This window comes from Strongylocentrotus purpuratus, unplaced genomic scaffold (assembly GCF_000002235.5).
Source record: "Strongylocentrotus purpuratus isolate Spur 01 unplaced genomic scaffold, Spur_5.0 spur5_scaffold_1, whole genome shotgun sequence".
In the NCBI taxonomy this organism is placed as follows: domain Eukaryota; kingdom Metazoa; phylum Echinodermata; class Echinoidea; order Camarodonta; family Strongylocentrotidae; genus Strongylocentrotus; species Strongylocentrotus purpuratus.
The window spans coordinates 5,719,565-5,736,068 of record NW_022145594.1 but is presented as its reverse complement, the minus strand read 5'-3'; the positions used below and the strand labels follow the sequence as shown (position 1 = coordinate 5,736,068).

Genomic DNA, 16,504 nt, shown 5'->3' with positions numbered 1-16,504 from the left:
AGGAAAGAAAGGAAAAGAAAGAAAAGAAAGAAAAGAAAAAAAAAGAATAAAAAAGAGTGAAAGGGAAACAAAAGAAACGGGGGATGAAAGAGAGGAGAGAGAGGGGAGGTAAAAGTCTGAGAGAGGAGGAGTGGGAGTAAAAGAGAGAAGGGGGTTGTTGGGTGGAGTCGTCTCTTCGAGGGAGCAAGAAAGACACGGGTAAATATGTTGCTGTGTCGGGTCAGCTGTGTCGGTATTCTTGCTCGATCCTCGTGTACTATATCAATGCAGAAGTTTGAAGTCGGTGAGATGTATATTGTCGGTCGGCCGACAAGTTTTTTTCCCTACGAACTCTGACTTCTTATCCGCTGTGACGACTTCGAGAGTGACTACAACTACAATACTTGTATTTTCTCGAAGTTTCACTTTCCTATAACATCAGCTAAAGAAATCAGAGGTTTAAAATTTTGGGGGAAACTAAATTCAAACAAGGTTTAAGAGTCAACAACGGTACGACGAATCGTCATCCTTTCTTTATATTGTGATGAAACGCCAAAAATTCAGCGCTTCGCGCGAAAGGGGAAAACTTCATTAAGACGAGTCGAGAACGGTACAACGAATCGTCTTCCTTCTCTAATAATTTAAGGAAACGTCAAAGCTTCCACGCTTCGCGCGAGAATGGGAATCTGAATTCAGACATATAGGGCTTATTAAAAGTCGAAAAAGGTACAACGAATTGTGTTCTTTCTCTATATTGTGATGAAACGCCAAAAACTTCATTTAGACGAGTCGAGAAAGGTACAACGAATCGTCTTCTTTCTCTTAAAATTAAAGGAAACGTCAAAGCTTCCGCGTTTCGCGCGGGAGGGGGAAGCTTCATTCAGATAAGGATTAAGAGTCGAAAACAGTACACCTTAACGTCTGCTTTTTCTCATAATTTAATGAAACGTCAAAGCTTCCGCGTTTCGCGCGAGAATGGGAAACTGAATTCAGACAAATAGGGCTTATTAAAAGTTGAAAACGGTACAACGAATCGTGTTCTTTCTCTAATAATTTGAGGAAACGTCAAAGCTTTGGCGCTTCGCGCGAGAGGGGGAAACTGAATTCAGATGAATAGGGCTTAATAAGATTCGAAAACGGTACGAGGAATCGTCTTCCTTTCTCTATATTGTGATGAAACACCAAAAACTTCATTTAGACGAGTCGAAAACGGTACAACGAATCGTCTTCTTTCTCTAATAATTTAAGGAACGTCAGAGCTTCCGCGCTTCGCGCGAGAGGGATAAACTGAATTCAGACAACAACAAAATAGGGCATATTTAGAGTCGAAAACGGTACAACGAATCGTGTTCTATCTCTAAAAATATGAGGAAACGTCAAAGCTTTCGCGCTTCGCGCGAGAGGGGGGGGGGGGAACTGAATTCAGATGAATAGGGCTTATTAAGAGTCGAAAACGGTACAACGAATCGTCTTCTTTCTCTAATAATGGAATGACACGTCAAAACTTCCTCGCTTTGCGCGGGAGGGGGAAGCTTCATTCAGATAAGGATTAAGAGTCGAGAACAGTACACCTAAACGTCTGTTTTTTCTCATAATTTAATGAAACGTCAAAGCTTCCGCGTTTCGCGCGAGAATGGGAAACTGAATTCAGACAAATAGGGCTTATTAAAAGTCGAAAACGGTACAACGAATCGTGTTCTTTCTCTAATAATTTGAGGAAACGTCAAAGCTTTCGCGCTTCGCGCGAGAGAGGAAAACTGAATGCAGATGAATAGGGCTTAATAAGATTCGAAAACGGTACAACGAATCGTCTTCTTTCTCTAATAATTTAAGGAAACGTCAAAGCTTCCGCGCTTCGCGCGAGAGGGGGAAAACTGAATTCAGACAAAATTAATAGGGCTTATTTAGAGTCGAAAACGGTACAACGAATCGTGATCTTTCTCTAATAATATGAGGAAACGTCAAAGCTTTCGCGCTTCGCGCGAGAGGGGGAAACTGAATTCAGATGAATAGGGCTTATTAAGAGTCGAAAACGGTACGACGAATCGTGATCTTTCTCTAATAATATGAGGAAACGTCAAAGCTTTCGCGCTTTGCGCGAGAGGGGGAAACTCAATTCAGACTGATGAATAGGGCTTATAAGAGTCGAAAACGGTACAACGAATCGTGATCTTTCTCTAATAATATGAGGAAACGTCAAAGCTTTCGCGCTTTGCGCGAGAGGGGGAAACTGAATTCAGATGAATAGGGCTTATTAAGAATCGAAAACGGTACGACGAATCGTGATCTTTCTCTAATAATATGAGGAAACGTCAAAGCTTTCGCGCTTCGCGCGAGAGGGGGAAACTGAATTCAGATGATTGGGCTTATTTAGAGTCGAAAACGGTACAACGAATCGTGATTTTCTCTAATAATATGAGGAAACGTCAAAGCTTTCGTGCTTTGCGCGAGAGGGGGAAACTGAATTCAGATAAATAGGGCTTATTAAGAGTCGAAAACGGTACGACGAATCGTGATCTTTCTCTAATAATATGAGGAAACGTCAAAGCTTTCGCGCTTTGAGCGAGAGGGAGAAACTGAATTCAGATGAATAGGGCTTATTAAGAGTCGAAAACGGTACGACGAATCGTCTTCTTTCTCTAATAATTTAATGAAACGTCAAAACTTCTGCGCTTCGCGCGGGAGGGGGAAGCTTCATTCAGATAAGTATTAAGAGTCGAGAACAGCTCGAATCGTCTGCTTTTTCTCTTAATTGAGTGAAACGTCAAAGCTTCCGCGCTTCGCGCGGGAGGGGGAGAAACTGAATTCAGACAAGGATTAAGAGTCGAGAACAGTATACCGAATCGTCCGTTTTTTCTCATAATTTTACAAAACGCCAAAGCTTCCGCGCTTTGCGCGGGAGGGGTGGGGGGGGGGAACTTAATTCAGACAAGGATTAAGAGTCGAGAACAGTACACCGAATCGTGTGCTTTTTCTCATAATTTAATGAAACGTCAAAACTTCCGCGCTTTGCGCGGGAGAGGGGGGGGGAACTCAATTCAGACAAGGATAAACAGTCGAGAACGTTAGAGCAAATCGTCTTCTTTTTTATAATAATTAATGAAAGGTCAAAGCTTTCGCGCTTCGCGCGGGAGGGGGGGGGGAAATTTATTCAGCCAAGGATTAACAGTCGAAAACGGTACAGTTAATCGTCTTCTTTCCTAATAATTTAAGGAAACGTCTAAGCTTCCGCGCTTTGCGCGGGAGACCTATCACCCACACCCCCCTAATTAAGGAGCGCGCTTTTAAGTGATTCTCTTGCTCACTACCGCCCCACCCTAAAATAAGATCCTAGCTCCGCGCCTGCATTAAGATTGATAGCTATGGTGCTGACTAAATTGAAGAAATAATTCGTATATTCATGTCGTCGAGGAAAATGACCATTTTGCGCATATGCGAGTACTATAGATAGTCCATAGGAAAAACAATTTAGCCTTCGGCGCCAGGTTCGTAGGGTTGAATTTGTAGATATTGGACATTTAATTTTGTCGGTAATTGGTGGCTAGTTTTGTCGGTAATCGTTGGCCTCTACACCCCCCCCCCCCCCCCCCCCCCCCCACTAAGCCCCCTTGTTTTACAGTGCTAAATGAAAGTACTTTGCATACAATGTATGGGTATGCATTCTGTGTGTAGGCACTTGTGTTATAGATGTATCGCATATTATGTGTAGAGGCAGTATATCATCATTGTTCAAGTGAATGTTTCAACAGTGAAGTTGCAAGTTGCAACCGTCTTCAAAAGTTTGATTTCCAGTGATTGTGGAGCATTTTACAGACCCGAATTGGTAAGAACTCACTTAATATGATAGTGGTAGTTAATGTTGAATTGTTTTATGAAGTAATGTAAGCTTAGGAGAGAATATTAGTTCAGGCGCGTAGCCAGGGGGGGGGGGCGGTGGGGACGGTCGCCCCCCCCCCCCCCCAAAAAAAAAAGAGAGAGAAAGAGAAGAAAAAAAAAAAAAGAGGAGAGGACGTAGAAGAAGAAAGAGGGAAAAAGAGTCGAGAACGGTACAACGAATCGTCAAAGCTTCCGCGCTTCGCGCGGAAGCGGGAGACTGAGATCAAATTAAGGATTAAGTGTCGGAAAGGTACAACGAATCGCTTTCTTTCTCTAATAATTTAATGAAACGTCAAAGCTTCGCGCGAGAGGGGGGGGGGGTAGAATCCAGATAGGATAGGGATTAAGAGTCGGGTAAGGTACAACGAATCGTCTTCTTTCTCTAATTATTTAATGAAACGTCAAAGCTTCGCGTGAGAGGGGGGAGGGACTGAATTCAGACGAGGATTATGAGTCGAGAAAAGGTAGAAACGAATCGTCTTCTTTCAAAGCTTCCGCGCTTCGCGCGGGAGGGAGACTGAATACAGATAAAAATAAGGATTAAGAGTCGGGAAAGTTACAACGAATCGTCTCCTTTCTCTAGTAATATAATGAAACGTCAAAGCTTCGCGCAAGAGGGGGGAGGGACTGAATTCAGACAAGGATTACGAGTTGAAAAAGGTACAACGAATCGTCTTCTTTCAAAGCTTCCGCGCTTCGCGCGGGAGGGGGGAAACCAGGCCCCCCAAGCTCCGCCATTTTGTCCGGATCCATTAGAAGCCAAAATAAGCCCCCTTGCATAATTCATGAGCCTTATGAATTATGCATTCTGTAGGATGCTCCCCGCGAAAAGTGTACTGTAATGATGTTCACTACATGGTAAAAGACAATACGCATATCAGCATAATCAGAGAGGTCAAATAATCTACTATACGGAATTATGGGTAATTTATTCATCACGCTGCGCGCTAGCAACGCAAGTGATTCAGCGAATCAGCGTGGATTATTCTGATGCGATCACCGTTAGGTGAAATACGCGCTCGAACTTGTATTATCGATCACCAGTAAAACAGCTGGTGTACCCAGGATGCATCGGGAAGTGGACCCTAAAGTTCCACTCATTGTTGTGTTGTTTGAGTTTTCATGGCATGTATCATTCATTTATGAATATTTACGCCAACTAAGTAGCCTTTGAAAACATCATTACACCTCTACTTATTAATATTCCAGCATAAATTTATTTATATATAGGTAAGTGCCCTTTTAACTTTGTAAGAAGTGCCCCTCCCCCTTTTCACCTCTGATAAGTGCCCCTTTAATTTTGAAATGCGCCCCTTTTCCTTTGACAAGTTTCCATTTTCCTTGGCAATAAGTGTCAATTTTCCATTGTTTTCAGTGCCCTTTTAAATCTCTAGTAAGTGCTCCTTTTCAGGTACGAGAAGTGCCCCTTCACCTCTGATAATTGCCCTATTTAAATTTGAGAGGTGCCCCTATTAACAAAATTATCGGTGCCCCTTTTCTTTCAACAAATGCACATTTCCTTTTTTTTAAGTGCCTCTTTTTCATTCTCATAAGTGCCCCTTTAAAATATGTTCAATGCCCCTTTTCAGGTGCGATATGTGACCCTTTTAACCTCTGATAGTGTGTGTGTGAGAGAGAGAGAGAGAGAGAGAGATGGAGATAGGGAGAAAGAGAGTTGGGGGGGGGGTACAGTGCCCCCTTTTTCAAATGCCCCTTTTTATATAGGTAAGTGCCCTTTTAACTTTGTAAGAAGTGCCCCTCCCCCTTTTCACCTCTGATAAGTGCCCCTTTAATTTTGAAATGCGCCCCTTTTCCTTTGACAAGTTTCCATTTTCCTTGGCAATAAGTGTCAATTTTCCATTGTTTTCAGTGCCCTTTTAAATCTCTAGTAAGTGCTCCTTTTCAGGTACGAGAAGTGCCCCTTCACCTCTGATAATTGCCCTATTTAAATTTGAGAGGTGCCCCTATTAACAAAATTATCGGTGCCCCTTTTCTTTCAACAAATGCACATTTCCTTTTTTTAAGTGCCTCTTTTTCATTCTCATAAGTGCCCCTTTTAAAATATGTTCAATGCCCCTTTCAGGTGCGATATGTGACCCTTTTAACCTCTGATAATTTCCCTTTTAACAATGATACAATTCCAGCAAGTGCCCTTTTTGTTGATGCTGCCCCCTGCTTTTGAAGTCGCTCCGCCGCCCCTGGACGTCATATTGCTCAAGTTGTCGAGGTGATGCATCCTCTCCACACTGCGCGCATCCATTGTCTTAGCCCATTGTCTTAGTGCATTGTGACGTCGCAGCTTATACTGAGCATGTGCAGAAACTGTAACCATGGTGAATAATCCATGGACTAAGTTAGGCCAGGTTTAAACCATGGATCAGTTAGGCCACCTTTCGAGAAACGAAAATGACTTAGGTCAGCGGCCTAAGTTAAGCCTGGCCTAACTAAACCACGGTTTAACTTAGGCCAGGTTTAACTTAGGCCGCTTTCGAGAATACCACCCATAATGATAACTTGACAAGCATGCTGGACCCACACAAAATCTAATAAACAGATCCTAGTGTTGATGTTTTTTGAATACTTTTTATTAATAAGTTCCAGGTTTACATCTAAATGAAATAGGATTTGGAGTTGTTTGATTATCAATGGTCACAGATAATTTTGGTCTAAATAAAGTTGACACGGATGCAACTGAGCGAACGGATGACACTGATAAGTAAAGCCATCAGAGTCAACATCTATGATCTAACGTTAGGTCTACTTAAGATTTTAACAAGAATTAATCCACTTGGATTATCAAAAAAATCATGCTTCAGAGATTATTGTAAGGTGTAACGTTAAATCTAGATTTAAATTAAATCGATGATTGGTGAATTAGATTCATGATGACGATCAAATCTGAAATAAAACTTGATTAGAAAGTTTGATCTTGATGCAGATGAGCACCGAAATTCCCCGGGGTGGGCCTGCCGGAACGGCCGGGCCCCTAACTGGAGTACTAGGGTGAAATGATGGCAAACCGCAGTCAAACTACTTCATGACGATGAAAATCAAAGTTCAATTTCAAGAGCAATAATTTCCTAGTCTTTTCCCAAAAAATCTGTTGAGAACGGTCTCACAATGTAACGAAATTACCGTACATCACGAAGACTATTGCAGCTTTTTCAAAATTGATGACTAAATTCACTTAATCTACTCATATTTCAATCAATTACTCACCCATTCTCAATGAACTAAAATCTTCTCAGTTTGTGCGAGTAGCCTGCGTCGTGCATAAATCTGCATAATTAAAGTGACGCGCATGAGGTCAAATATATCATCCGGTTTCTTAAACGATACTATCGATAAAATACATATTCATGAGGCTCATATCCAATCAAAAAGCCGCCTCGGGTGCTTATTTTGTCTTCAAATGATCCAAAAGAGGCGGAGCCTAATCCCATTCGTCTGCATGGTTTCCGCGCGTGCTGCTTTCCGTCTAGTAATTATATTTAAACGTCTTTGGGGAAACTCCCCCCTCCCTGCACCCACCCCCCTAGTGAGCGCGCTTCGCGCGCCCTTAAAGTGATTCGCACGCTTCGCGTGCTCACTACCGCCCCCTTAGTTTATCTTTCGTGTTTGTTATAATTTATATAGTTTGGAACTTGAAAGGCAAGGAAAGTTATGTGTGTGCTCATCCAGTGTACTTAGGAGATGCGTGCATTGTACTAGATTATTCTCTCTCTCTCTCTCTCTCCCTTCTCTGTATCGCTATCCACCCCTCTCTGCTCTCACCCTTTCTCTCTCTCTCTCTCTTTTCTTCAACTCTCCATGCATGTTTGTTACAGTGTCACTGTGATGGTGATGACTGCATTATAATGTATTTTAAGACGGGTACTTACTTTCTTGTCTAGTAGGATATTATTCTTTATACTTGTAGTTGTTTTGTTGCAGCATATATATGTAAATAGACTGCGTAATTAGTTAATTACATACATGCAAGTTGACTAATATATTTTCATTGTCTAGCAAAGGTTTATAATGTACTTGTTGCTTATAAAACAAAAAGACAGTTTTGGAGTACATGTAGTCAGTTTAAGTTATATGTAGGTTCAATCACTTTGTTAAGCTATTTTGATGCACATGTATTGTTGTAGTGTCTCGTAAGTATGAACATTATGTAGTTTTTTTTCTCTTTCTGTTGTGTTACAGATTGTTATCTGAAGATTTGGTGACCATACGACCAGTGAATAAACGACAGTTCGTGAACTTTAACTGAATCTTCGTACCTCGTCATTTCAATCTTGTGAATAACAACTTTAGGGTGTTTGTGTAATTGTCGAAACTCCTCGGTTTGCTAGTTGTAAACGGAGGCAGCCACAGATGGTAGCGAGAGAGAGAGGAGAGAGAGAGAGAGAGAGAGCAAAATGTAGACTTATCATTAATATTGAATAGCATCTTCCAGCTTAATTTCCCTCCTTAATTAAATGAGCATGTTTATACCATAAACTGGCGAGCAAGCATTTTAAACCAAAGAATTATTTTCAACAATAATGAGTATCAAACAAAGCTTTCTTGCTGCGGGACGGGTCGGGCACATTCATATTAAGGCAATGTAAAATTCCTTTTTAGCGAGCGGGTGGTTTTAAGCTTATTTTATATTGAATAGCATCTACTTGCCTTCCGCCCTTCTTCGTCAAATGAATATGTTTAAAATTATAATCGCGAGTTAGCGTAGCAAGTGAGCGATTTTTTTTAAACACTTCTCTTTTGATAATAATTATAGGCATATTTTTTTTCCATATTAACTGTGTCTTCTTGCCCCGTGAAAGGGAGGGCACAAACACATTTAAGGGGACGTTTTTTTTTTTTTTTTATTTATTTTTTATTTGGCGAACAAGGAAGGTAAAAATCATAGGTTATAATCTTGAATAGAACCTACATTACGCCCCTTTTGAATCAAATTGGCAAGTATTATTTCAGGATAATTATTCCTTGTTGGCGAGCGAGCTTAGCGAATTGTCGAAATTCTTTGGCTTGCCATTTTATATTGAAAAGTATCTGCGTGCCTATAGCATCGCTTTTTAATCACTGATGTACAAAATGTATTACGAACATAAGCTAGCGTAGCGAGCAAGCGAATTTTCATCCTTTTCATAAAATAGCTTAAAACCATCTGCCTGCCTACCACCCCTTTCTTAATCAATGATTATTTCACGAGCATGTAGGCCTATATTTCATACTCCATTTTATTTCTCATTTTCCCCGACGTGTCGCGACGTCGCGCCGCGCAGGATTTACCAGGGGCGGATCCACATAGCGATTTTTCCGGCCCGCCCCCCCCCCCTAGCCCCCAAAACGATAAAAAAAAATAGGATAGTAACGTAAAATTAACCTTTTTTTTTAAACAAAAAACAAAAGCACCCCCCCCCCCCCAAAAAAAAAAAAAAAAAAAAAAAAAAAAAATATTCAACGACCGGCTGAGTCGGCGCTAAATTTTTCGTTCATAACTCGATCAACCAAAAAAAAAAAAGTGCTCTTCTCCCCCTTCCCCCGCTTATTCGCTGGCTGGCTGAATCGCAACTAATATTTTCTCACGGATTGGCCCCCCCCCCCCCCCCCCCTCTTCCCGCCGGCTGGATCCGTCACTGGGATTTACCGTTATTAATTTATATGCCGACACCGTTCCGACACAAAGTTATAGGCCAATGCAAAAAATATGGAAATTAAATCTTCCTATATTCTATTTTGTGTCCCCTTTTCCTTGTCTTTAGCCTTTTCTTTTCCATGTTTTCTTGTCCTTTTTTTTTCTTTTTCTTTCTTTCTATGTTTTTTTCGCGCTGCAAAGGGAGCATTTCTTTTACGGGGCATTCCTGCTATGTAGGCGGAGCATTTTGTCTTCAACGGGGTACTTTGGGGAAAGAGCGATGTTGGAGCATTTTAATTTTTCAGGGCACTTTTTGGGCGGAGCTGTAGGATGAGCAATTGTCGGCGGAGCAAATGTCGGCGGAGCAATTATTGTCGGCGGAATTAAAATGCACCCCCCCCCCCTTCTAAAAATGTTGGCTACGGCCCTGAATAACAACAACAAAATAAAAACAAAAATAACCCATGAAAGAATTATTGTCGTCGGATCAAAGTGGCGGATCAATCGTCGGCGGAGCATGTGTCATGGAACCCTTCTCCTATCCCCTCCAAGAGTAGTGATCTTTTACAATTCGAGAACCACATTATTTTGGCGCATTAATGGCCACCGGCACTTCCTGGAGAGAAAAAAACGAGGCCTTCTGATTGGTTAGAAGCTAAAGAAAAGTTATCTGTCACGTCGCGAAACGTGATTATGCTTCGTTGCTGCACAATGCATAAAGACGGTGGTCTAGTACTTCACCAGTAGTACTTGCAAAAATTATCTCGAGTGTATAAACTGTGTTGTTATCCCATTATTCTTTTAAAAGAAATGCAATTCCTCAGCTCTCGCACCTCTCTTTTATCGTTGTTTAATTCTCTCATAAATGAAATGCGGCCCGCATAGCAGCGATGAAATAGGGTAAAACATTTACACACAGCTATCTCTATTTCCATAATTTGTTTTCAGCATTCACAACATATTGACTCGTTACTTGGTTGATACAAAACTCCTTAAATTCCCTCTCATTATATTACATTAACAACATTAGTATCTCTCGCCGAGTTACTTTAAGTTTGTAGTTTCCGCACGCAGTAACGGTACATATACAAATGTTGTGAATTGAGAAATATGTTTGAAATGCCATACTTGTCTTGAAAATGTTAATCCTTTTCTCCCGTCTTTGAATTTTCTCATGAATCTTAATCGTAAACTGGATATCATCCCCTACCCTTTACACTACGTTCAATCTCAAGATGTACCATAGGCGCCGGAAGTGTGGGGGGGGGGGGGGGGGCAGTCAACCCCCAGCCAAAAAAGTGTGGGGGGGGGGGCAAAACGCAAACGTTAAAAGGGGTGAGAAGACATGAGCCCCTGGTCTGCAAAACGGCTGGGCTCGGGGGCTCGAGCCCTGTCATTTTTTGAAAAAAAGTATGTTACAGAGAAAAAGAAAGAAAGAGAGAGAGAAAAAATACGTGACCTGCCAATGTCACAAATGAGGTATCAAAATATGCTCATCTGACCGTAATTGAATGCCTAAAATCCCAGAGCTTACAGAGCCCCCCCCCCCCCCCCCCCCCATCAGTACGCAAGTGCGAGGGCGCATAGTGAACAGGAGAGGTGAAGGTGATGGAAGTGACTACCCCCTCACAGGTTTTTGAAGTTTTGTTGTATTAAAAAAATTACATTCCTTATAATAGCAAAACTATAGTATAAAAACAAGCAATATACTTTTTTTCACACTTCACTTTTCTCGGTATTTACTAGTACATTAAATTTTCGAAGGATATGATGCGAGGGAGCGTAGCTCCCGAGTGAGAAGATTTTTGCATTTTTATTAGTCTAAACGCTGCACTCTTGGGCCCTCCAGAGCCTAAAAGTGTGTTGCAGTCTTAAGTCAGTAAGGCTATACATTTGTTGGGGTGCACTTTTTCAAATTTTCAGGAGAGGGGGACGACCCCCCCCCCCCTAAAAAAAATTGAGGGAACTGTCCCCCCGCCTCCCCCCCCCCCCCCCGATCGCCGACCCTGATAACTATGATACTACTAAATAATACAGCTAACCGTAATTAAGAGTTTATTTCATAGCTGAGGATCACAGTTCGTTGTACCTTCCACTGCCTTTAAAGGGCAAGTCCACTCCAAAAATTGTGAGGACATGACGTCACAAACTGATAACCATCTTTGCAATTTGTGTTGTGATTCTCATTGTTCCATAGTTTTACATCCTTCTTTCTTATTACTAATAATATTAGTTATCCGATTTTGCTCAAACTTTTTTTGATTGGTTTGTCTGATTTTTCTGGTTTTATTGAAAGTAATTTATTTTTGGAGTGGACTTGGGCTTTAAACAAAAACTACTTTACCTTTCCTATACATTCCTCGTTTCCTAGTAAATGACATAGATTTAGATTTTGGGTCTTGAGTGCTCTGTACATTCTCCTTCTTTGTCTTGCGTATTTGGGCATGATAATTAAAAGTGATCAATAAATTATTGTTTCTATCGTCTGTCATTCTTCACAGAGTCCGGTGTTGTGTTTTCTATTTAGATATTTAATTCAGGTTACATTTACCAAGTCTGAATTGGTGAATTAATCTCTCATGCCTTTCGGTTCAAACCTTTGATTTAAAAACATTATTTACATTTTTATTGATGCTATATAGGCCTACAAGTGTATTCCTTCCTCTGCTTTATCCCATCAGAGATTTTGCCACATGGATTTGTAGTAAAATGTCTGATTCTCCAATGAACTCACTTTTGCTTTGGTTTACTATGGGTATGTTTATGCTCAACTTTTTCTGGCCAAAATCAGGCATCGTATACGTGTTTAGTTCAAAACACGGTTGCGTCCTTTAATTCTCACTTTTGTAGAATCACCGAAAAAACGGCGATCACGATCGCCGATCGTAAACTCACAAAAAGGTGCGTTTACGATTTTGTAAACGCGTTTAAATAGGGTCAACGCACTGACCTCTTGTGGGCCTACGTATAGCATGCGCACACAGGTTTGCGAATCCAGCTGAAGGCCACCCAAGGAGAGGAGCCAGAGAAGTGAGCATAATTATACCAGGGTATAAAACACCTCCCTGATTATACAGTGCACCGTGGAACTGCGATTACGATGAGCGTTACAAATCGCTCATTCTGCCTTCAAAAATTGAGCTAAAACGCACCCCTAGATATCTGTGTGTTGTTTGTTCGAAGCTTGTTTTGCCAATAAATCAGCAAGTATGCATTATGTTGAGTCTACGTAAATAATAGATTGTTAAGTCATTATACATTTTAGATTAGATAAAAGAAAGTCGATCCGTTTAACTAAATGTCGGGTTTGGACAATGCTAAGTTGTCAATGTTTCTTAGGGCATAATATTGGTTTCTTTGTAAGAGAGATTTTTTCTACATAATTGTTATAATCGGGGTTAATTTTATAGAAAATCGCATATAATTATATACAACACCAAATACATGTGTTTCTGCGGCCGGGTTTTGGGGGTTCCCCATTTCAAAAGATCATGAATTTGGAATGTTGAAGTTATTTCGAGAGAAAGGCGGGGTGCAGCCCGCCCCTCGCTCCCAGTTTCATGGATTAATAATAATACCAGAGTTGTATAATGGAGGTTATTAATTTGAGCCTACCAATATTAAGGATATCGGACTCAAGTTAAATTTCTTTATAATTTGCAAGCAAGTAATTGAGTCATTTGACAAGACAATATATGACCCACATTTGCCACTTCTCTCAATAAATTGCAGGTGAGGGAGGGGGGGGGGGTCATAAACAATGTTTGCAGGTTCCTCAGAAGAATAGTAAATTTTAAGCTGATGAGGCTTTCCTTGGTTTGAAAAAATATTTATTAGCCTATGATGATGATGATGATATCATCATTATTCTTTGCATTATTGTTATTATTAGTATCAATATTATGGTTCTCATTATCACTATTAATCATTATCATTAATATCATTGTTATCATTATTGTTATTACTATTATTATCATTGTTGCTGTTATAATAATGATGATGATGAACTTTATTATCTTATTATCATTTTTACTATTTTAATTTCAAACGTTCTATTTATCATAGCATCCGGAACCTCTACAACTGAAACATTGTATTTTTTTAGTAAGCCGAGGGCAATATAAGATGAGAGAATCGCTTCATTCCTATTTCATAGTTTATATATTTGTTTTATTGATTTAAAAAAAAATATATATATATATTTTTTTTGGGGGGGGGGGGATGGGATTAGATCACACGATTAACTTACTGAGGCATTTGCATTAGGAATACTCGAATAGTATTAAAACAGGATAGGAAAAAATACCGCGGCCTACTAATTAATGACAATATGGCTTCAATAGCAAAATGAAACAAGAAATATGGCATATTAGGACTGATTAGAAAAAAAATAAGATCCCTAAATCAATGAAACTCCCAAACTGTGATTGAAACAAAAGATTCCTCCGTCATAATCTGAGCCCGAGAACTTTGTAGAAGATCTTATACATTTTTCATTATGATGCAATTTAAAGCCCCACTGCACTACTTGCTCCTATTATATCTTATGTTAATTGAGAGCTGAGTTGATGAGATAGGCCTAACTACCTATCAGTGACCATCATGGTGGTATAATCCCTCCTGACCAAACTATAGTGCAGACCAGGCGCGGATCTACGGGGGGTTAGGGGTCTAAACCCCCCCCCCCCCCCCCCTGGGCCGCCAAAAAAAAAAAAAAACGCACACTGGAGAGGAATCGCGGCTCGTGGACGATGCTTTGCATCGTCATTGGGTCAAACCCCCCTTAGCAAAAAGCTAGATCCGCCCCTGCAGACGGGCTTTAATTAATTTCAATTCAATTCGGATCGAAACCCATCGTAATTCTATAGAACCGAACCAATTTACCGCTGCTAGTATTGCTAAAAACGGCAGATAGAGGGCGTTTAAAAAAAACCCGATTCATTTCGCGCTGAAATACACCGTGCTTTGAGTTGCTGGTATCGGGGGCCCTGGAATGAGCACTGGCGCACAGAAATTTCAACATGCTTATGAGCTTTCGCTTCCTCATAATGTTAGACGAAGTATGTATTTGGTGCTAATTTCCTCCAATCTCACGCTCGTTGAATGTTAGATTGTTTCTTTAGCTCATCTAATAAATGACGTTTGATCATGAGCTTAATTGAGTTGAAAGGCTTGAGAATTAATTCGCCATCGCTCGGCTGTATACAAAGAGCACGTGTGATTTGTTTATGATTACGCAACTCATAATTTCATCGTAGATTTTGGCACGGCGCAAACTTTTTTTCTTCAAAATATGAATTTTCTTTTCAACACTAAGTTCCCCATTACTACCATTAGTAATAGAAAAATTACAGGAATATTTGAATTTTTGATCAATGCGATTTACATTTCGAAATTCAGCTTAAACCGAAAAAATAACATTTTGTGGGCGCATTTTTAGTAATTGCTAATACGTACTGCGTGTAAGCTTTTCTCAGCTTCGATCGGAGACGCGGTCCACGATAATATTTTTTCTCCTGCATGCACACGTACGTTTGGAGTGAAGGGGATTACAGCAAATGTAGTTAGGTTAATCCATTCTTTGTATTGATCTTTTATTTCACCAGTACAGCAATTGTTTTTAAAATACCAACAAGGCCCAATTAATTCGCATCGCGGTGACGGGGTCACTATCATTGTATAGACGTCGTATGTTGCATGCACCTGCCATGCACGTACTGCTGAGGGGCTTTTTCAGGGCTTGGTCGTAGTCATACTCGGCGCGCGAAGTATACACGGTGCCTAGTTTGATAAGAAATAGAAAATTGTGAATAGAAAATTGTAAATAGAAAATTGTAAATTCAAGTTTATGAAGGGAAAATCCGGGCTGTATGATAATGACCCTAGGGTAATGACCATCCATTTTCAACGCGTAAAACGTCACCACTCTACGACCTTTCCACCGGACAAGTCGTGCCGTTACAGTGGTTGAGTAGGCGCGATTGCATGCCGAACTAAAAATTAACTCAGTGCAAACCTCGATCGCGGCCCGCGGTACGGGTGGCCGGACGAAAAAATAAATCTCGATCACGGTATCCACCCATTCATGTGAATGATCGGCCTGTCGATTAACTTCGGTGTTCGCATTTTCAGCTTTGTGGAAAGTCGGGAAAGAAAGCCATAAGTTTTCTCCGAAACCAATTTAGGAACATGCTTGCCAAAATGGCAATAAATTATCATTCACAGACATCGATCGGAGCTTGCCGCGTTGTGCGTCGAAATATAGCCGTATGATGAATCGGAATTAGCCATGCACTATAGTTTCCTAAACATCATATGAGCAAAATAGAAGAGCTGTATAAAACACAATAAAGTATACAACCAAAGAAAATGACACTTTAAAAGATGTAAAGATAAATCTAGCATAATGTAGTCAGGTTCGTATTTAGCAAACGGCATTTTACTATAAGAAATGATATTGCTATATATTAAACAAATTATAGGCCTACTATATATAAGAAAGAATCAGGCTAATACAAAATACATTATTCTATAAACATATAGTCATAATAGTTGAATTACAAAGTAAAAATTATAATGTTACTATATATACTCTTCTCCAGACTGGGGTGTAGCGTGGCCTACAATGCTCCTTAGACTAATATGCTACAATGATTAAGAGTTTCGTAATACAATCAAATTTAATGCACACAATTAATACTCAGGAAGGACATCGGCTTTTTCTTTCTATATAGTGGTGTAGCGTCGAAAGGGGCGAGCAACAGCAGGGCTAGAGCTAGAGGCTCTCTCTTTATTTCTCTCTCTCTCTCTGTTAGTTTTTTTGTTGGGGGCCCTCGAAAATCAGAAAAATCGCACCCCCCCCCCTTGAGTGCCAGGGGGGGGGGGGCATCTCCAAAAAACTGAGGTAAAATTCACGTGACCACCCTGCAAGGTCACTGGACAGGTTGTTGTCTCATCAAATCAGCTCTCAGTTATAAAGAGGATCATGCCACCGATTAGGCATTGCTATAATAACGGGCGCAA

General features: G+C 40.5%; 1 long non-coding RNA gene across 1 annotated transcript; it reads left to right on the top strand.

Moving 5' to 3' along the window:
- Nucleotides 1–3,585: 3,585 nt before the first annotated feature.
- Nucleotides 3,586–8,109, top strand: LOC115920867. Its single transcript, XR_004062582.1, has 2 exons — nucleotides 3,586–3,802; nucleotides 8,047–8,109. It is a non-coding gene; the product is annotated as an uncharacterized LOC115920867 (long non-coding RNA).
- Nucleotides 8,110–16,504: the final 8,395 nt, after the last annotated feature.